Raw genomic sequence first — 21804 nt, forward strand, 5'->3', positions numbered from 1 at the left:
CAAATTGTCAGTGCTTTCTCAATTTCCACATAGAAGTAGTGAATACATAATGCATGAGTTGTTCATATAATGTTGTTCTTTTCCAGTCTTTCCTCCATCCCTCTGTTTTGTGGTTTGACTGCATACATGGTAGAGACAGTGTATGTGTTCTGCAAAACTTGCAAGACTGCAGGTGTCTGCTATTGCTCTCCAAGGGTTGCAAAGTTCTGACACCCCTTTCTCCTGTTTTATCTATGGGCCCTGACTTAGTTGTGAAGGAATCTGAAAAAACAAAAAAACCAAAAACCAAAAAACAAACAAAAAAAAAACCCAAACCCACACAAAAAAAAAAATCCCCAAACCCCAAAACACATAAAAAATGTAAAAGAGTGAGTAGAAACTGTAGACGTTTGGGTTTTTTTACTGCATTGGTTCAGATAGATAGCTGTTTTTCGCTGGTACAGATTCTGCATCCAAGAATGGTAAATCAAGCTCTTTTAGTCATGAGAGAGTTTGCCCAGTGGAGGGTGCTCTCCTGATAGCAGCCATGGCTTCTGTAAGAGACTTCAGATTTATTTATGGTGCTGTGTAACCAGGGAGACTGCCACTGATCTCCATCTCCATTTCCACTGGGTGGAATTGTAATGAGTTTAAACTAGAGCTAGGGAGATTTAGGTTAGACATTAGAAAAATCTTTCTAATAGTGGAAATGGGCAAGTACATAGATTGCCCCGAAATGATATGGAATTCCTTTTGGTGAAGATTAAGTCAATACTAGAGCATAACACTGGAGGAACCTGACACTACATGACAGAGCTAACTCAGTGCATCACATGTCACTTTTGAAGCATTATTGCTGCATTAAATAGCTGTATATTAACATGTGGCCTAGTAAAAGTATATGAAAAGCAGGGAACCTTTCCATACCCCTCATCAGGGTTACCCCGTCTTTCAGGAAATGGTGGTTACTTCAGCTGTGTCACTTATAGTTCACTATGTCTCTAAAACCAACCTCTTTAGAAACCTGGGACCACTATTTGCTCATGTCATGAGCTACTTGCTCTTCTCCCTGCTCCCAAGCTTTGTTTCTGTGTTGTTTCTTTTAGAGGAGGAACGTTTCACCCTGCGTATATGAGACAAGGAAGTACAAAATGAAATATAATCCTTTGTAAATAAGAAAATTCAGTTTTAAGTAACTTTAAGCTTGGTGGCTTTGTACATAACAACAAAACTTTCCAAACCTAAAAAGCCCAACCAAAAGAACATAATAAGGATCCTTGTATAAGATAAATCGTTGTAGCTGACATAGTTTTAGAACCTTATGACCTTCACACAAAATTTATTGTAAGCAAAACAGGACTGTAGATAAAGAGTGTCTGAAACTAGCAGATGTTCAGGATGTGCTGTAGCTAAGTTAATTGATAAGTAGAAGGATGAGAAGAAATCACTCACTTATGTCAGCAGTGTTACCGAACTAATTAAACTGGCGTAAGCACTTATCTACTGCGCAGACCTCAAAGACTACCAGAACAAGAATTCAAGGAAAAGATAAGGTGATGAAGAAACGACCACCAAAGGTCCCAAAGACCACTACCATAATAAAGTGTGCATGCGGGAAGAATGTTCTAGGAATGTGATGTCATGTATAAACAACTTTATGAATATGTATACAATATAATGAATATGTATGACTAACAACAATATAATCATGGTTTGATTGATGCTCGGACAGAACACGCTAGGAGGAGCTATCCCCTGTGTTCTCCGGCGCTGCAATAAAGAATACATGCTTGTCAACTTAAAACTTGGTTGGCGAGTTTTTAACGGGTTCTATGAATCAGTATAACTAGAATCTTAAATTGGAATAAAGCTTACTTTATGTAAAATTAAAAATTAGTTGTATTGCAAACTATCACTAAGACTAGAAGTATATGTTGGGGACTGTCTATGCTTTCACAGCACACTTTATCATGACTGTTTGAAGGAGTGTGGTACTTATGAGCTATAGGACATGTTTCTCTTGGACTCGAGTCAGAACTCTTGTTCACCTCAGCAAGAAGTGGCTCAAGTACAGACTACATAAAGATTTTGGATTAGGTACAGAACTGGAGAGTTTTTCTTCCTATAAAACTCACATGATTTCTGTACAAGGTGCGGGGCTAGGCCCCCCTGGAATTTGAGACAGGCCAAAATGCCCAAGCAGAGATCAAACACTCTCTGTCCGCAGGAGCCAATCCAGCTCTTGTTTAGGGATCTGCTCCCATGTTACACCCCCACAGCTTGGCAAGAGGCAAGGAACACAGAGTTCTTCTACAAAAGGAGAGAAGACAAAGAACATGGTGAGATGCACAATGATTTGGAAAAAATTCAGGTATTCAAAAAATGTATGTTAATGTAGCTCTTATCCTCTTTGAGTGATCATGATTATCATAGCTGAGAATGCCACTTACTGTAGTTGGAATACATGCTTACTTCAAGATGTAATAAAATAAATATAATGAAGTATTCTACTTGTTTAAAACCTTATTAGAAGGAAGTTATCAATGCCTATTTTTCTTCCTAGTTGTGAAAGAGGCCAGTGCTACTTCACCAGCACGCTAGCATTTTGCTCACTGTCATGATCAAGGGGCCTTAACATTTTCTAAAAAGCAGGATGTAAAAAATAAAAACAAGTGGGGGAAACTTTTATCTCCTTTTCTCTTGTTTTGTCTGTTGCAGAGGATCAAGTCGAGTAGGAAGGTTTGTTTGCTGATGTGTTGTATGAGTTAGTTTCATCAAATATTCCTAGATAATCTCTAAAGAAAAGGGGATAGAAAATCAATTCTACCCAGGGGGCTAAGAAATTCTGTTTAAAGCAATACCCATTCACAATAGTCACTCAGGTTGAGCATGTTTCAGCTGATGTCTTGCAGCCTCTGGGACACCTATAATTTAATTGTTTTCTGAAAGGCTAGGGATTGCTTCAGATACCTGAGTGAAAACAGGCTGAAGTTCACAGGCTCTTGGAGGCTTAAAGCAGAGCCAGGAACAGAATCCAGCTCTCCTCTTGTTAATTTTAAAAGAACCAAAACAACTTCCTCCCTGATGTGCTTCAAGAGGAGAGCATGAAAAGTGCAGGAGTGGCTGAAGGATGAACTTTGGGTGCATGGGCAAGAAGAGTCTGCAATGAATGAATTTTGTTTTTTAAAGCTGCTGCTTGATGCATGTGGGTATTGGGCTTTCCATTGCATTAACCTGCTGTCTTTTCACTTGAATTCACCTGTGAAAATCAGAGCCTACATAGGTGTTTCTTACGTAATTAGTGCATTTGTCCCTAAGTTTTAAAGGCAAACATGTAAGTGACATCCTTCTGTAGTGGCCCTCTCTTCCAATGTATAGCATCTGAGGGGGTCTACACTGAGTCTGCTGAAAGACTGTACATAAAACTTTTGTACTACAGAGAAATGCTGAAGTATTGCAGATACTTAGGGTACAGCTGTGTGCATTGCAGCACGTTTCTCTGGGGTTCTGAAGTCTTACGTTTGATAAGCAGATGAAATTTAATAGTCTAACACTGTGTAATAAAATGTACGGTAAATGCTGTTTATATATCTCACTGATAAACAGGATGCTTTATGTCATAATGTCTGAACAGTTAGCTGCATGCATGCTAAATGTTGCTTTTAATTAAACAATAAAAACGTAACAACCTTTATTGTATTGTTGTAAATTTTGATGTGGTACAACAATTTGATTCCTTAAAAATTAATTGCCTAGGAGTTTGCTTAAGTAATATTGATTATGCCAGTGCCTCGTGTTGATCTGTGATGCTTAACCCAGCATTTAAAATATCTTTTTTCCATTATACATTTGTAATGCAAGAATAAAAGCAAAGTACAAAACAAAAAGGCACTTGAATTCTAGCAGCAATAAGCAATAAATGTCAGGCATCTGGAAATTATGGTTGCAATTTCATCAGAGTACACTTTGTTCTTCTATTATGCCTGCATGAATTTTTCTACAGGCAAAATCTATTACAGATAACAGTTAAGAACCTTTCTAATCTACACAGATAGTCAAAATGTTGGAAAATGTAATATTGCCACGTAAAACTGATGCTTGTAGAAAATAATGGGATCATATTTAGAACTGCAGAGATAATTTCTTTAAGATCATATTGAAATAGAAATTTCTGGGATGTTGGCCCTGCTGAAGAGCATATAACTAATAACATGCAGCGTATCATTAAATGTATCTGTGTACTGTAGATGATAGATAGATATTTATCTCTATACTATGGGCCAGTTATTTTGCTTGCTTAATGATTGTTACCTGAAAGAGCAGTTACCAAGTCAGAGTATACATTAGAAGCCAGTACTTTTCAAGTGCAAATGATTATATTTGAGTAGTAGCAATTTCTTTTCCAGGTCATCTCCATTGCCCAATGAAGGCAATCTCTATTTCCAGTGAAAGTATTCATTTTATACTTTTTATCATGCATTATTATGCTTTACAACTCTTTAATTAACTCTGTGAAGATTTATGGCCTGTTGATCAATTACAGTTCTGTCAAGTTCTAAAAGTAGATTATTTTTTATAGCATGTTGGTGCCAAAATGTTGTGTTCTATACAGCTTAAACCCCAATACAGGGTTATGCTGGAATAACACAAAACTTAGACTTGAGTAAGGATGACACTGTGTCCTGGGTTCAGCAGTAGCAGTCATTTTTTCTCCTTCTTAGTAGCTGGTGCAGTGCCGTGTTTTTGACTTTCAGCCTGGGAACAACGCTAATAACACCAATGATTTTAGCTGTTGCTAAGTAATGTTTACTCCAATCAAGGACTTTCTCAGTCTCGTGCTCTGCCAGAGGTCCAGAGGCTCCATGCATCCTTGGCATAGACTATCTCAGGAGATGGTACTTCAAAGACCCAAAAGGGTACCAATGGACTTTTTGTGTAACTGCCTTGGAGATGGTGGAAACTAAGAAGCTGTCCACCTTGCCCGGTCTCTCAGAGGATCCTTCTGTTGTGGGGTCGCTGAAGGTCGAAGAACAACAAGTGCCAATCGAAAGAATTGAGTCAGACAATGGGACTCATTTCCGGAACAACCTTATAGACACTTGGGCCAAAGAGCATGGCATTGAGTGGGTATATCACATCCCCTACCATGCACCAGCCTCTGGGAAAAACAAACAGTACAATGGGCTGTTAAAAACTACCCTGAGAGCAATGGGTGGTGGGACTTTAAAACACTGGGATACACATTTACCAAAAGCCTCCTGGCTGGTCAACACTAGGGGATCTGCCAATAGGGCTGGCCCAGCCCAATCAGAACTTTTACGTACTGTAGAGGGGGATAAAGTTCCTGTGGTGCACATAAAGAATTTGTTGGGGAAGACAGTCTGGGTTATTCCTGCTTCAGGTAAAGGCAAACCCACTCGTGGGGTTGCTTTTGCTCAGGGACCTGGATATACTTGGTGGAGAATGCGGGAAGATGGGGAAGTCCGATGTGTACCTCAAGGGGATTTAATATGGGGGGAAAACAGCCAATGAACTCAATTATATGCTCTTGTCTTCTATATAACACTTCTATAGCCCATCAGCTAAATGCCCATCTCTGCCACTCTGGGCTTTGAAGAGAAGATATGTGCTGTCATGATCATCAGTGGAGAATAAAGTAATTGGAAAAGCCAGCAGCAGCCGAACTGTCCTCAGGTCACCATCGACTGACCCTGACTTCCTTCCAATCATCACCCCAACAAAGAATGAACTTTGACGAAACCAGACGAGCTTAGCAGTGACCAGACGAGTTTGGCAGTGTCATCAGCAGGCAACAATTCAACACTATAGATCATGGACTGGATGAATTCAGCAACTTTGTAGGGATTGGTCCATGGACTAAGGAATGATATCTCTCTCTTTGTGTGTGTTTGGGTGTGTATATATATACATGTATATATATGTGTGTATATATATAAGACAAAAGCAACGGTATATTGAAAAATGTGGGATCTGAGCATGACATAAAGGACATGGAGCTGTTGGAGCGAGTCCAGAGGAGGGCCACGAGGATGATAAGAGGGCTGGAGCACCTCCCATATGAAGACAGGCTGAGGGAGTTGGGGCTGTTCAGCCTGGAGAAGAGAAGGCTGCGTGGTGACCTCATAGCAGCCTTCCAGTATCTGAAGGGGGTCTACAAGGATGCTGGGGAGGGACTCTTCCTTAGGGACTGTAGTGGTAGGACAAGGGGTAATGGGTTCAAACTTAAACAGGGGAAGTTTAGACTAGATATAAGGAAGAAGTTCTTTACAGTGAGGGTGGTGAAGCACTGGAATGGGTTGCCCAGGGAGGTTGTGGATGCTCCATCCCTGGCGGTGTTCAAGGCCAGGTTGGACAGAGCCTTGAGCCACGTGGTTTAGGGCAAGGTGTCCCTGCCCATGGCAGGGGGGTTGGAACTAGATGATCTTAAGGTCCTTTCCAACCCTTACGATTCTATGATTCTATGATTCTATGATTCTATGACATGAATGGTATGGAATAAGGCGTGGATATTGTCCTGGGTTCAGCAGTAGCAGTCATTTTGCGGCTTCTTAGTAGCTGGTGCAGTGCTGTGTTTTCGACTTTAGTCTGAGAACAGTGCTGATAACACACCGACGTTTTTAGTTGTTGCTAAGTAATGTTTACTCCGACCAAGGACTTTCTCAGTCTCATGCTCTGCCAGGGAGGAGGGGAAGCCGGGAGGAAGCAGAGACAGGACACCTGACCCAAACTAGCCAAAGGGGTATTCCATACCACAGCACGTCACACCCACTATATAAACTGGGGGGAGTTACCCAGAAGGCCCAGATCGCTGCTCGGGTCAGGCTGGGTATCGGTCAGTGGGTGGTGAGCAATTGTATCCTCTCCCCTTGTTATTTCCCTTATCATTATTAGTATTGGTGGTAGCAGTAGTAGTTTTGTGTTATACCTTAGTTACTGGACTGTTCTTAACCCATGGTAGTTACATTCTTTCGATTCTCCTCCCCATCCCTCCAGGAGCGGGGGGAGGAAGAAGGGGGGGAGTGAGCGAGCGGCTGCGTGGTTCTGACTTACCGGCTGGGCTTAAGCTTAAACCACGACATGAGCACAAACAAGTTTTTTAACAATATCCAATTTGTTAGCCAAGAAGTAAGTCCATGCCATAATTCTTCAAATCCCCATTTAGTATCATCTCTAACAGCCTGATTTAAGATCTTTGTGTGCTTCCAGATTTCTGCTAGATCTGTGGATATTCTGCCACTCTGGTCTATGTATGTGCCAAAAGCCATATGGTTCTGCAATGTTACCTGGGGTAGGCTGGGTACCTCAATCTGTAATGCTTGTATAGCATCCGGGAGTACAACACCCATCGTACATGTTCCAGTCAATCCTAGGGAAAAGGCCTTTCTAGCAGTCAATCAATACCACCCTTTCCCTTCTGGAGCATTCCAATAGCCAATTTGGGGTCCCTTAATCTGGAGTTGCATTGTCCAGCTACAGTCTGGGTCATGTCCTATCAAGATATTACCAGAGCTAGGAGGTTTACCCAGTGCCAGCAGGTATTGTTTGAGATGCTTTTTTCCTTGCAAGGCCGCCCATACATTGGTTCATATGGACTCACATGATTCCTTCCTGGCTGTGTTTGTATCCTTAACAAAGCAATTGGTAGGGCTTGTAACCAAGTTAAAGAAGTTTCTTGACATATTTTACTTAATTGTAACTTGAGTGTCTGATTCATCCATTCCACTTTCCCACTAGCCTGAGGTTTATATAGGGTATGCAGATCCCACTTGATTCCCAAACACTCTCCCACCTTCCTAACTACTTCTGCAACAAAATGAAGACCTCTGTCCAAGGACAAGCCTGTTGGTACACCATATTGGGGTATTATTTGATTCAATTTACTACTTCATTAGCCATATTGGTGTGACAAGGGAAAGCCTCTGGCTAACCAGAAAATGTATCTATTAGTACCAATATATATGTACCTGAGCCTGTTATGCTGTGGCAATTCTGTAAAGTCCACTTGCCAGTAGTCTCCTGGACAATTGCCTTTGTTGTTCCAGGTGGGGGGCGTAGCATGGTAAACAAGGTTCACACTTCTTTATAACACTTTTATAATTCCAGCCATTTGCATATTCAGAACTTGGAACTTTAAAGCCTCAGTCATTGATTCTGTTCCCCCATGAGTTGCCTGATGGTTTTCTTCTCATAAAAGGCTGGGCAATTATTACTTGCCTGTTTGGTGTAACCCACCATCCTTCATCATTCTTCTTGGCTCCTAATAGACTAGGTAATTTCTCATCCTCTGTTTGATAACTTGGAACTTCATTATCCAAGCACTGATATTTATGAGGCAATATTAATAAAAGGTCCCCACCCACAGCTTCTTTGGCTGCTTTGTCAGCAACGTGATTACCAATACTCACTGGAGTGTTATCAAATTGATGTGCCTTAAAAGCAAATTTTGACTTTCTGACAATTCCAGAAGTCTCAGTAGCGCCATCATCAGCTCGGCTTTCTGTGCTGATATGTTGGGGGAGGGGGGGAAATGCAGGGCTTTAGCCTCTATTATCTTATGTTTGGTTACCACAGCATATCCTGCTTTCCGGTTTCCATTTTCATAAAGCTGCTACCATCCACAAACAGTTCGTAGTCCACATCCTTCAGGGATGTATCTTGTAGGTCGGTATGACTGGAATACACCTGCTCAATAGTCTGTAAACAGTTGTGAGTCATCTCTCCTGCTTCTGGATTGGTTGTCAAAACCACTGCTGGGTTCAAAAGGTTAGCTACTTTCAATTCTATGTCCTCTTATTCTAAAAGCACAGCCTGATATTTTAACAGCCTGCTTGGGGAAAGCCAATGTCTGCTTTTCTGTTCCAGAATGGTTGTTACCATGTGAAATACAAATACAGTCCATTTTTGTCCCAAAGTATTTGATTAAATTTTCTATTAGAGGCTCTAGTCCTTTTCTTGCTTCCAGTTTTATAGGATATTGTTTCTGTCTTACCGGTCTGATGTTTGGTTTCAGATGAATAGTTACTGCTTCTGCATTTCGTGATCGTCCCGGTGCTCCAGCAGCCCATACTTGTGGGGTGTATTCTCCACTTCCTCTGGTATATCCGGCTCAGTGGCTGGCTTCTGTAACATAAAAACTCAGGCCTCCACAGCCTTTTCATCAGGAACATGTATCTGAATTTTCTTTCTTTAAACCTAATTTATGCATGTAATTTACTCAGTATATCTCTATCCAATAACAGCACGGGGCACTCAGGCGTGCAAAGAAATTGATGGGTCAATATCTGTTTGCCAATTTTTAAAATTTAAAGATTGAAAGAAAGGCTGGGTTCCTGTCCACCCTGTGGCACCAATGACTGAAGCTCTTTGTTTGCTTAATTACCCTTTACATGTATTTATAACAGAGTAAGTAGCTTCTGTTTCTACAAGAAATTTTATCTTATCGTTCCCCAACCTAATTGTAACCAGGGGTTCTGTTGGGGAGGGTTTCGAATCTTCCCCCAGTCCTCCTCAATCTTCATCTAAAGTAATAATTTTCTCTGCCTGTCCTGACATTCCACTAAATCTCTGGTGTTTATTTTGATTCTGAGGGCATTCCCTCTTCCAGTGCAACCTGTGGAGTCTGTTCACAAACCTTTCCATGTAATCCTTCTTTCTGACCCTTTCCTCCCGGGCCACTCCCCCCTTTCCTGCTTTCCCGGGTGATAGCTACAACCAACAATTCTTTTTTTCCTAAACATTCCAGTTTTACTCTGGATCTTATCTTATGCCCCCACATATACAATAACAGATTCCTAGTTGAAACCCAACACACTATAACCCACAATACACAATATTGAATTATATTGATAATCATATTAATAATTATTGTATTAATAATATATATTAATAATCGGGGACTTGAACCCCTTTCCACCACCATTTGAACCATTTCAGGGAACTTGCGCCAGAGCAATGGTAGTCCGATTGCAATAGGTTTCCCAGGCCACATTCATTATTTTTCCCAAATCATATTGGTCCTTTCCTTCCTTCCTTCCTCCAATTCAGGATCAATAGTAGTATATTTATGCATCACCTCTTTTAATCTTTCCAGGCAGTTCACTGCCTTGGGGACCACATTCTTAATACCAAATAAAATCCACCTCTGATATCGTTTCAAAGCCTTCCTATCCTGGTCTCGATTAGGGTCCCAGTTAGGATCAGCGGTAGGTACATGAAGATTCACTGCACCTGCCAATGTGCCTGCCATTATTTGTTGCTCTACTGCAGTCCAAGCCATATGAATAATTGTGTCCCTTTCAACATTCTCGAAAGCATGATGCATAATTACCAGCCACTTGTTTCCAAATATTCAAATCTATAACGGTAAAGGGAATCTTTATCATGACCAGACCATCATTGCCACAGCTTGTCTTAAAGGCGCAATCACAGTTTCCTCTTGTTTTCCCCTAGTTTGCCCTGCTATAGGGCAAAATGCTTCAGCCCCCTCTAACATCTCCCCTTTCCGGTGCAGGTGCCTGTGCTTGTGCTTGATTCTCATTGTCAGCACCTTTGGCCCCATTATTCACAATACCCCTTCTCCAGGGGCTACCATCAAATCCAAATCCTCCTCCACATTCCTCAGATGTTTAGTGCATAACTGTCCTATGCTGTACAAAGAGCAACAGCGTTTAAGCAAATTTTACTATCATCTTTCTCCAAGGACAATACTAACAGGTCCTGGGGTTCAAAATTAAAACTACAATTCTTTTGCCATTCCAGATGATATCTCAAAGTGAAAAACATTTCTGCATAAGCTACTTCATTCCACTTTCCTTTTCGTCTCAAGAATAACATCCACCATTGATTACAGTATTTTACCAGAGTCTCCTGAGTAACCGAACCACCCGGGGGTCCACCACTTGGTTTCAAAGTCTCCCGAGTGACCAAGCCACTCGGGGGTTCACCGATTTGTTTCCGGAGTGTTGCAAAATGCAACCCAGCAGGGATTTCTTCAAAACCCCCTATGGAAGCAGTGGTCCTGACCTCCACCTAGATTCCAGAGTGTTGCAAAATGCAACCCAGTAGGGACCTTTTCAGGATTCCCCCTTTGGAGGCAGTGGTACCCATGATCCTGACCTCCACCCAGATACCAGAGTCCAGACAATAAGAACCAGACTACCTTTTACCCACCACGCAGGGCGTCCCCTGCGCCTTATGTGGAAAGGGACCAGAAGGAATGCCTTTTTAAAGAAGTAAAATCAGGGATCTTACCGAGGTCCTGAGTCGGTCCAGGGGGCTGTGGTTCCTTTCAGGGAAACTCCTCCAATGCCAGCGTGAAGGTCCCAGAGACTCCCTGGATCCACAGGAAACATGGCAGAGAGTCCCTGTTTGGGTGCCAAATTGTTACTGTAAAAGTTGGTTGGAGAAACTCTCTAAGACTCAATTTGGAGTTTTAGAAAGCAGGCATTCTTTATTGCAGCGCTGGACGCACACACGAATCATTTCACAAAGGTGAGCGCTCCTGTTACGTGATGGCAGCAGCTATATATTTAGCATACTCATGCATATTTACAGTGTTGCCTTGGGCAACATGGTTTAGTGCGAGGTGTCCCTGCTCGTGGCAGGGGGGTTGGAACTAGATGATCTTAAGGTCCTTTCCAACCCTAACTATTCTATGATTCTATGAAACAGAAACTGAACAATCCTGAAGGTGAAAATGAACCTTTATATTAAGTGTAATCTTTTACAATACATGTGATATCTTCTCATGTGTGTTCTTGTCCTGAAATGTATGATCAATCCAACTGAAGAAATATAAAAACATTTTCATATTTAATATTGGAATGAACAAACCATATTAATGCCTTTGATGCCACTAGGGTTGCAAACCCTAGGGATAGAATTTGCCATGATTGTGTATAACTGAATATTTAAAGAAAAGAGGACAGATTCTGACTTAAATGGGACTATACATGTGAGAAGGGTTCATATTTCAGCTCTTGTGAGATCACAATCAGACTCTAGTCTTTGGCATTATATTACAAGGTGGTGATAGAACCATAGGAACAAGTAGTACCCTCTTTAAAGATGTGTGCTGCATTAAGCTTTAAGTTAATATTCAGTTTGCAGCTGGTTATACGTAGTAACTTTTATATTCAGATCAAATAGTTATTTGAATAGAATTTATTCTGAATGGCATACAAAGATCATCTCCCTGTATACTTAATGGAACGTCATTTTAAATGAAAATGGTTTATCTATCTGAATAAATTTGTTCATAATTTTTCTGATTATGGGCATAAGTATTGTATTTTCATGTAAATTTTCGGTACTGTAAGCCTTCTATCTCTGTTGAAGTTTTATATTTGGATAATTTAAAAATTCTAGTTACTATATTAAAACATATAAAACACCTAAAAAGATGTTTTTCATTAGCCTAAGTTTTTTAATTCAATTCTCTGGTATATGTCAAGAGCATTTTAAACATTACTAGCTTATTCATTTTAAAGCCCTTCAGTTCTAATAGTTGTTTGAGGAATTAACATTCTTATCTTGCACACTAAACCTATGATACTTTGAAAACATGGATCAAATGTAAGTTGTTCCCATTTGAATTGCCTTCACCTTGGCTTTCTGTCCTTCATACGTTGGTTCTTTTCTGTAGTCCTAGAGAAGACAAGTCCTGCAAGCTGGGCTTGGCACCAGGATCTTGGTGAGGACTCTCCCTGGAAGACTCTGAACAGGAGAAGTTAATTAATTGTAACAAAGATATCATCCTTTCTAATTCCTAATATAAGTTTAAAACACTCTAATAAAAATCAAGGCACTTCCATGTCCTAATTTAGGTTAGGAGAATAACAGTTTGGGGCACTTCTGGCTCTCAGATGCATTATTTTTGCTGCTCCCAAAATCCTGCTTAGACATGTCAGTACTTCTAGGCTACTTAGCCCAAACTTAGTGGCTAGAGGCTTAAATTGTGAACTTAAATATTTTGTTCTCCTTATGTTACATAAATCTAACCTGCAAAATGTGTGTTTTATTTTATGAAAGAAAAACTGAAATTATAACATGAGCTGCAGATATTTATGATTACCATAAAAAAATGCTTTGAGCATGAACATAAATCTTTGCCTTTTATAACGCACAGAGATTCTGGGAGAGAGGATGTCTGGTAGGTTCACCTGTGCATTATGTTGACTGCACCATCAGAAAGTGTTGTTCACTTCTGTAATCTGATGTGGTCTTAATATCGGTTGAAAATTTCACAGCCTGTGTGATACAAGTGGAAAAGACCAGATAGATACATGAAAAGTGTACTGCAGAGTGAGTATTTGACAAGTTCAGAGATAATGTGGGGCAACATGGACCTCAGTCAATTTGGAAACGCAGAGTTCTCACACAATTGAGTTCCTGAGCTTCCTAATAACCTTTTAAAAAAATAAATAAAAATAGCATTTTGCCTCTCTGCACCTATCTGTAAAGTGAGAATGGCGATATTTCTCCCCTTTGTGAGACCAAGGGAATAAGTTATTTAAGGAATCTCTGCTACTCTGATAGCACAGATGTCAAGTAAGACCAGGAGACCAGGCTTTTTTCCATTAAAAGCACAATGTAACACAACCTTATTAACTAAATAAGTCAAGTGTCCTGATTCTCCTGATTCTGGATCATTTCTTCTGCATTCTTGCATTCTTTCTGATCAGTCTTCCCCCCCCCCCCCCCTTTATTTGGGGTTTTGTTTTTTTTTTTTCCTCCCCTGCATCATCCCCCTCTCCCCCCATCTCTTGGAAGAAAAGAAAAAAATAAAGTAATTTAATGGACTAACTTGTGGAGCATCGCCACCCTGATTTTCATTTACAGCCATGGAAAAAGGGGACTAACATTTACTATTCATTTACTAGCTATTCTATCCCATTTGTTTCTAGGTTTTCTTGTGTAGTGATAGCGATTTGGTGCGTTTAGAAAGTTTTGCAATCAGTCAATAGATCACAGGTAGAAGAACACCATTTTAGGTGAGGAAACTGTGATATATTTTTCTTTCTCATTGTATGGATTCCAGATTGTCTGCAGTGGAAGCTGTGACCTACTTAACACAAATGACATTTCTTAACAGCTACTGATAGGTTGTCAGAGTGTTTTCTTTAAATATACATATCCATCATTGTTCTGCTGACAGGCAGGGTTCGCCACAAAACGAGCACATGCTAGCTGTATAATATGCACAGTTTATTAAACAAGCACACTAAAGCCAATAAGCACACTAAAGCAAACAAGCATACTAATGTGAATCAGGTAAATATCTCTATATATATAGTAAATAAGTACAATAAAGCAAATGAGATATATGTATGTAATTAAAGTACCGAAGAAAGTTAGCAATGCATCAAATCATTACTGCATAGAGAGAACAGAGATTAAGAAGAAATACATCACCAATTACCACTGAATCATCATCCAGGCCCACACTTCCAGCTGGGAAGCCCTGTTGCAGCTGATGCCAGGAGTCTCAGGTAATTGGGAAAATTCCTACACCGTGTGTCCACCCATAGGTGAGGCTTCTCCCTTGGCCACAAGAGGGTCCTGCTTTTATACCCTTAGAGAAACATCTGGCTTTATGCCAGCTCTGTCATTGTTTATTTGTGGGGCCATGCAGTTTCTCATGATCTCACTGTTGTCCATGCTGAGAACGTTGGCCAGGTGCCCCGGTGCGGCCAAGTATGAAGGTCATAGGACAGCTGCACGCTTCTGTTTTCCTGCCTCTTTCCAACAAACAGTCACGATGAACATTAACATATATACTCTACTGAATACACTGTGACAAAAAACCCCATACTCTGTTATGTCCCTCAGTCATGAGAGGGAATCAACTCTCACCTAGGTTCCCATCCATTACAATCATCAGCTGCTTTGTAATAATAAACATCTCCTGTGTTATCCCATTTGTCTGTTTATATCACAAGGTAATGTGTCATACTATAAAATGCAAATGTGTTCATTGAGATGTTTGCTTTATCTTGATGTTGAGCAGTGTAGCTACATTACATGACATACAAGGTGTCAACTAATTAGGTATTAACATATTTCTTATGTAACTGAATTTCAGATATCATTTCCTTGGAGTGAATAGTTCTCTAAAGTGCTAGGCAAGAGCCACTAAAAACCACCAGTGCACAAGAAATAATGCAGAGGTATTCTGTGGAAGGGATTTGTATTCAGACATGTGGTAAGATGACGAAGACAGCGCACAGATAACACGAGGGATAGATAATGCCTTGTTATATTTTTGTCATCTTTATTATGTTTATACCTTTAAAGGTGTTATTTATTTTTTCAAAAGGAGTCATTATTAGAATCCTAAAGTAGCAAAATTAGTCTGCTTTGAATTCATTGGGAGCAAAGCAAGGCTAGATTTCCAAAAATGCTTCCACTCTAATAAAACATATTTTTTCAGTTTAAAACCCTTCTGGCCTTCTTCAGGAACCTCAGTTAAAATGAAGAGGTCTTGAAGCATCCCCTTCACAGCTCTGACTTGGGCTTTCCTCACTATCAGTCTTTATACACCACGCTTCAAAATCTGCAGTCAGGATATTCCTGCTATTCTGTGAATACACAAATTGCCTCTCAAACTGCAAACTTAAAGATGGCGAAAACCAGTTTTATGCAGACTGTATTCTTGCATGGCCAGTTAATCATTTGTATTTTCTCTGAATGTGTTTGTTGGAGTAGAGATGGAAACAGTGAGGACTGCTTTACCCCTGTTACAAATATACTCCTCTACACCCACATGAGCTGAGCCCAATTGGCTAATCACTTCTGTCTACATTTCACTTCATGGAATGTTTGCATTTTTAGTGTAAATTAATTCTCAAATTCATTGCACTGAAAAGTCTTCTGAAAACTAGCAAATACCAATTATGAAGATGTGCCTCCCTAGCCAATTAAAATGTGAAGATGCAATAACTTTGCTATCAACAGCTTTGGTGTTTATCTGGAAAGTTATATATCAAGAAATATTTTTAAATATGAAGAGGAAATAGGAGGAAAAAACCATATTAACCTATGTTTAGTTAACTATAAGGACTCATATTATAAAAGAGGGCTATCCTTGCAGATCATTAGATCTATGTAGTTATTGCGTAGGAAGGAACTTTGCTTCCATAGCTTGGCTATCCTTTGTACGGAGCAATAGTTCTTTACCCTGTAGCCAGTGGGAATACAATGAAGTACTGCAATGACAGTGACAATAAAGCAGGTAGTTTTATTTAGAAAATGAAACAATAAACTGTGCAAAGTATTTGGAGTGAAATAAGTAGTGCTGCCCAGATTCTGATAAACCTTTTCCTAGGAACACACAGGGGTTGCCTATTAAAAAGAGTAAGGTTAAACCCAGAACCAAGCGGGCTGTAGGAATCTGTATTAGCTAGGCTGATGATATGTGTCATAACTGACAATAACTACTTAGGGTTAGGTTTTGGTTTGCTGCAGTCACGCTACACAGCACTCGACAAGTGCTGCACAGTTTTGCCTGTTTCCAGCAGGACCTCTGAGAACTTTGCCATCACTTCTCCTTACCTTGCTCATTACTTTCCATTATTCATGTTTCAATAAGATCTTTTAAGGCTTGTCTTACAGGTGCAGTTTCTCCAAAGTAAAGTAAGCCATGATTCATCCTTGCACAAAGCTTCAAGATAAGATACGGTATCGTAAAAGAAGGTCTTATATTACTCTTCCAACAATGGGAAACACAAAAGCATAATTTCTTAAAAGTAGTTTATAGTTGATCTTTTCTGTGGTTTTGGTTTTGTTTCTAGGAGGGGCGAGGGTTGTTTGTTTTCCCCTGCCAAAACTCCTGGTTACCCATTCATACAAAACCCCCTAAGTCAACTGAGTGACAGAGGTCTGGCTAGGTCAAGTTTGATGCAAGTGTATTGGAAAGTCTGGTGGGGTAAGGGGTCTAAAGGACCTCTGCCTCTTCCTTCTACTAATGGTCTTGCTGATTCCAGTGAGTCTGTTGTGGTCTGGTTCAGTGTTTTCCCACAGATTGTGCTTTCCCTCATTCTGCAATCTCACTCTTAAAGCTTTGCACTCAGAAATTTTGGCTTATGTGACATACAGCTGGAGTCATACTGTACTTTTTGACAGTGGTGTGACTGTTTCTTCTGAGCCAGATGTTTTTATTTTCATCTTTCTACTGTTCCTCCAAACAGTAGCTTCGTAGTCAGGCGAATAGTTGGCATTTTGCTGTTGTCACCAGACACCTTCCTATTTCTAAACAAAGACAGATCATGAAGAAGAAAATAATCCATATTCCCTCTTGCTGGAGTACTCACTTGTGCAGGTGTAGGACTTAAGACAAAACTCTTTGTCTTGAATGGCCTTGGATTATGTATGCCAATATTTTATGGGGTGTAAATCTGTGTCGATTCACCCTCTCCTTCAGCAGTTTCTGCAGCTTCTCATAGGGGACTCTATACAGCTGCCTGCATGGACTGTCTCTGAATTGTCGGAGAAACCAAATACAGCAATGTAATAAAAAATTGTTATTGTTTGGATAATATTATAATTTAAAAGTAAGAGGAATATTCCTATATAGCCACTTATCTCTTTAGGACTAATTAAAAGTGGTTCTAATTTAGACTTTGATGCTGAGGGCATCTGACAACTATAGCTTCAAGACAAATTATCTTTTTTTGAGCACTATGTAAACAATATGTATTCTTGACTTGTATAGCACTAAAGGACGTTTTTTCTCTTAATCCGGAAAACCTGTATTGATTACAGCTGCTTTAATGACAGAGGAAGCTGTGAAGAAGAAAAAGTGGGCAGTAGGGGAAAAGCATGGTTCCCTGAATAGAAAATTCAATTCTGGAAAAACATGTTTTCCTCCAGGGAGTGCAATTACCTTCAGTGGAGGTGTACCTTGTTGGAGTTCTAGACAACACCAGGTCTGTGTGCATAAAGAGAAGGGAAGCATTAGGAATTAGAGCTCTTCAGGTGGCTGTACAAGCACCTGCCTAACTTTGAGCATGCGAGTAACCTCAGAAGTTAAGAGAACTACAGAGGAGCATTCAGTTTTTCCCTGATGGGGGCCAAGTTAATAAAGAGGAATGAAAAGAATGCATCTGTTCTGTGGATTTTTGCAGTGGTTGTTCAGTTGAGGCTAGGTATAGAATCATAGAATCATGGAATCATAGAATCATGGAATCATAGAATCATAGAATCATAGAATAGTTAGGGTTGGAAAGGACCTTAAGATCATCTACTTCCAATGCCCCTGCCATGGGCAGGGATGCCTCACACTAGACCATGTTGCCAAAGACTCTGTCCAACCTGGCCTTGAACACTGCCAGGGGTGGAGCATTTATCACTTCTTTGGGCAGCCTGTTCCAGTGCCTCACCAACCTCACAGTAAAGAACTTCCTCCTTATATCTATCCTGAACTTCCCCTGTTTAAGTTTGAAACCATTACCCCTTGTCCTACCACTACAGTCCCTAAGGAAGAGTCCCTCCCCAGCATCCTTGTAGGCCCCCTTCAGATATTAGAAGGCTGCTATGAGGTCTCCACGCAGCCTTCTCTTCTCCAGGCTGAGCAGCCCCAACTCTCTCAGCCTGTCTTCTTACGAGAGGTGCTCCAGCCCCCTTATCACCCTCGTGGCCTTCCTCTGAACTTACTCCAACAGCTCCATGTCCTTTTTATGTTGAGGACACCAGAACTGTACACAATACTCCAAGTGAGGTCTCACGAGAGGAAAGGGGCAGGATCACCTCCTTTGACCTGCTGGTCACGCACCTCTTGATGCAGCCCAGGATCTGGTTGGCTTTCTGGGCTGCAAGCGCACACTGTCTATGTCTATGTTGCCGACCAAGATGTTGAACAAGATCGGTCCCAACACCAATCCCTGAGGGACACTACTCATTACTGGTTTCCAACTGGACATCGAGCCATTGACTGCAACTCTTTGCATGCGGCCATCCAGCCAATTCCTTATCCACCGAGTGGTCCATCTATCAAATTTATGTGTCGCCAATTTAGAGACAAGGACGTTGTGCGGGACAGTGTCAAATGCTTTGCACAAGTCCAGGTAGATGATGTCAACTGCTTTGCCCCTATCCATCAGTTCCGTAGCCCCATCATAGAAGGCCACCAAATTGATCAGGCATGATTTGCCCTTAGTGAAGCCATGTTGGCTGTCACCAACCACCTCATTGTTTTTCATGTGCCTTAGCATGCTTTCCAGGAGAACCTGCTCCAAGATTTTGCCAGGCACAGAGGTGAGACTGACGGGTCTGTAGTTTCCACCATCTCATGATTGCTGCAGCCAAGGCTGCCTTGGAGCATCCCATTCCCCACCAGGCCCTATCTGTTGGTGAGCACAAGGTCAAGCATGGCATCTATCCTTGTCGGTTCCTGGGTTCAGATGTAGCAGTTATATTTCTCCTTAGTAGCTGCTGCAGTGCTGTGTTTTCTACTTTAGTCTGAGAACAGTCCTGATTGATAGCACACCGATGTTTTTAGTTGTTGTCCGGCTCAGGTCTTGTGTAAGTTTAAATGAGTTTTAAGAATACTACAAAGAGATCTACCCCGAGGCTGGACCGTCATGAGTGGCAGGGTGTGTGGGGTCATATGGGCAAGCACTTAAGCCAGTTGGCCCCTCCAGTGCTTTGGTATTTCACTCCTGAACAAATGCAGAATCCAGAAAATTTAGCAGAACACTTAGACGTGCTGTTATGCTGGCAATACCAGAGAGGGACAACTAGCTGCAATGTGCTGGGGCTTGGTCTACACCTATAGGGCCCTGCTCTGTAAGGAGCAGGAAAAAGATATACCTGGAACTAATGGCAAAGCAAGACAACGCAGCTACTCAAACACCAAGCACAGCAGCTACACCAACCCCGATACCAGACACTGCAGCCACTCCAAGTGTGGTGAAAGACAATGTAGATAAACCAAAGGACCAATCTGTGCCAATATCAATTGCCCCTGTAAGAAAGGGGAAAAGCAAACGACAGCCATAAAGAGCAACCCCTGCAGTGAAGAAAGATGAAGATCCAATGTGCGCACTAGAGGGGATACCATCTGAATGAGAGTTAATACTACAGGAATCAGAGGAAGAGGAAGAGGTAAGTTCTCAATCCCAGACCTTGACCGAGATGCAAATATGCAAAAAGATTTCAGCCATCTTCCAGGGGAGCACACTGTCACCTGGTTGCTCCGATGCTGGGACAATGGGGCTGACGGTCACGAACTAGAAGGTAGGGAAGCCAAGCAGATGGGATCACTTGCTAGGGAAGGGGGAATCGAGAAAATGACTGCAAAAGAGAAAGGAGCCCTCAGCCTTTGGAGGTGGCTCTTGGCAGCTGTGAAGGAAAGGTTTCCCTACAAGGATGATATTATGAGTCACTCAGCCAAGTGGACCAAAATAGAGAGAGGCATCCAGTCCCTGAGGGAATCAGCCATTCTAGAGATGATCTATCGTAGGCTGGATGCCGGGAATGCATCCGTGGATCCAGATGAAGCCAAATGCACATGACCCATGTGGCGGAAACTTACCCAGAGTGCACCATCATCATATGCCCACTCATTGGCATCAATGACCTGGAATGACGCAGCACCACCAAAAGTGGATGAAGTGATTCCTCAACTCCGAGAGTTCGAAGACAATCTCACCCCTTCCATCATTTCAGCTGTGGAAAAACTGTCCCAGGAGTTCAAACAATTGAGAGAGGATCTATCCCATCTATCCAGCTGCCCACGTGTACCAACCCATGTCTCAGCTATTAATAGAAGGCGCCCTACTGCTCGAGAAAGAAAATATAGGAGGTACATGCCACGGGCCACCCTATGGTTTTACCTGCGAGATCACGGAGAAGACATGAGAAAGTGGGATGGAAAACCTACCTCAGTTCTGGAGCAATGGGTGTGTGAACTGAAGAGGAGAACGACAGTCAAGGATGATCCTTCCAAGAAAGTTGCTGCTCCAGTCTCTGGCGAGCAGTTTCCCAGATGGAGTGGAAGAGCTGATTTTACTCCAGCTCCTGTGATAAGGAATACTAATCCCTTTCTACAAGACCTAAGTATTAGAGGGGCCCTGCCTCCAGCCAGGTGGAGGAGAGGGACAATTGGGTTTACTGGACTGTGTGGATCAGATGGACTGATGCATCAGTCCCACATAAGGCTCTAGCAGATACAGGTGCAGAGTGTACCCTGATGCCATCAAGGTATCAAAGGGTGGAACCCATTAGAATTTCTGGAGTGACAGGAGGATCCCAAGAGTTCACTGTACTGGAGGCTGAAATCAGCCTGACTGGGAAGGAGTGGCAAAAGCACCCCCTTGTGACTGGTCCAGGGGCTCCATGCATCCTTGGCACAGACTATCTCAGAAGAGGGTACATCAAAGACCCAAAAGGGTACCAATAGGCTTTTCGTCTATCTGCCTTGGAGATGGCAGAAATTAAGCATCTGTCCACCTTGCCTGATCTTTGAGAGGATCCTTCTGTTGTGGGGTTGCTGAAGGTCGAAGAACAGCAAGTGCCAATTGCGACCACAGGCACCAGTAACACACCAACCGACACTCCCAGCTTCCCATCCAAACGCTAGTCCATCAACTGGAAAGCCATGGAGCAATCAGCGGGACCACTCAGACTTTAATAGACCCATATGGCCAGTGAGAAAGTCTAATGGAGAGTGGAGACTAACAGTAGACAATTGTGGCCTGAATGAAGTCACACCACCATTGAGTGCTGCTGTATCGGACATGCTAGAACTTCAATATGAACTGGAGTCAAAGGCAGCCAAGTGGGATGTCACAATTGATATTCCCAATG

Source organism: Strigops habroptila, chromosome W, assembly GCF_004027225.2.
Source record: "Strigops habroptila isolate Jane chromosome W, bStrHab1.2.pri, whole genome shotgun sequence".
In the NCBI taxonomy this organism is placed as follows: domain Eukaryota; kingdom Metazoa; phylum Chordata; class Aves; order Psittaciformes; family Psittacidae; genus Strigops; species Strigops habroptila.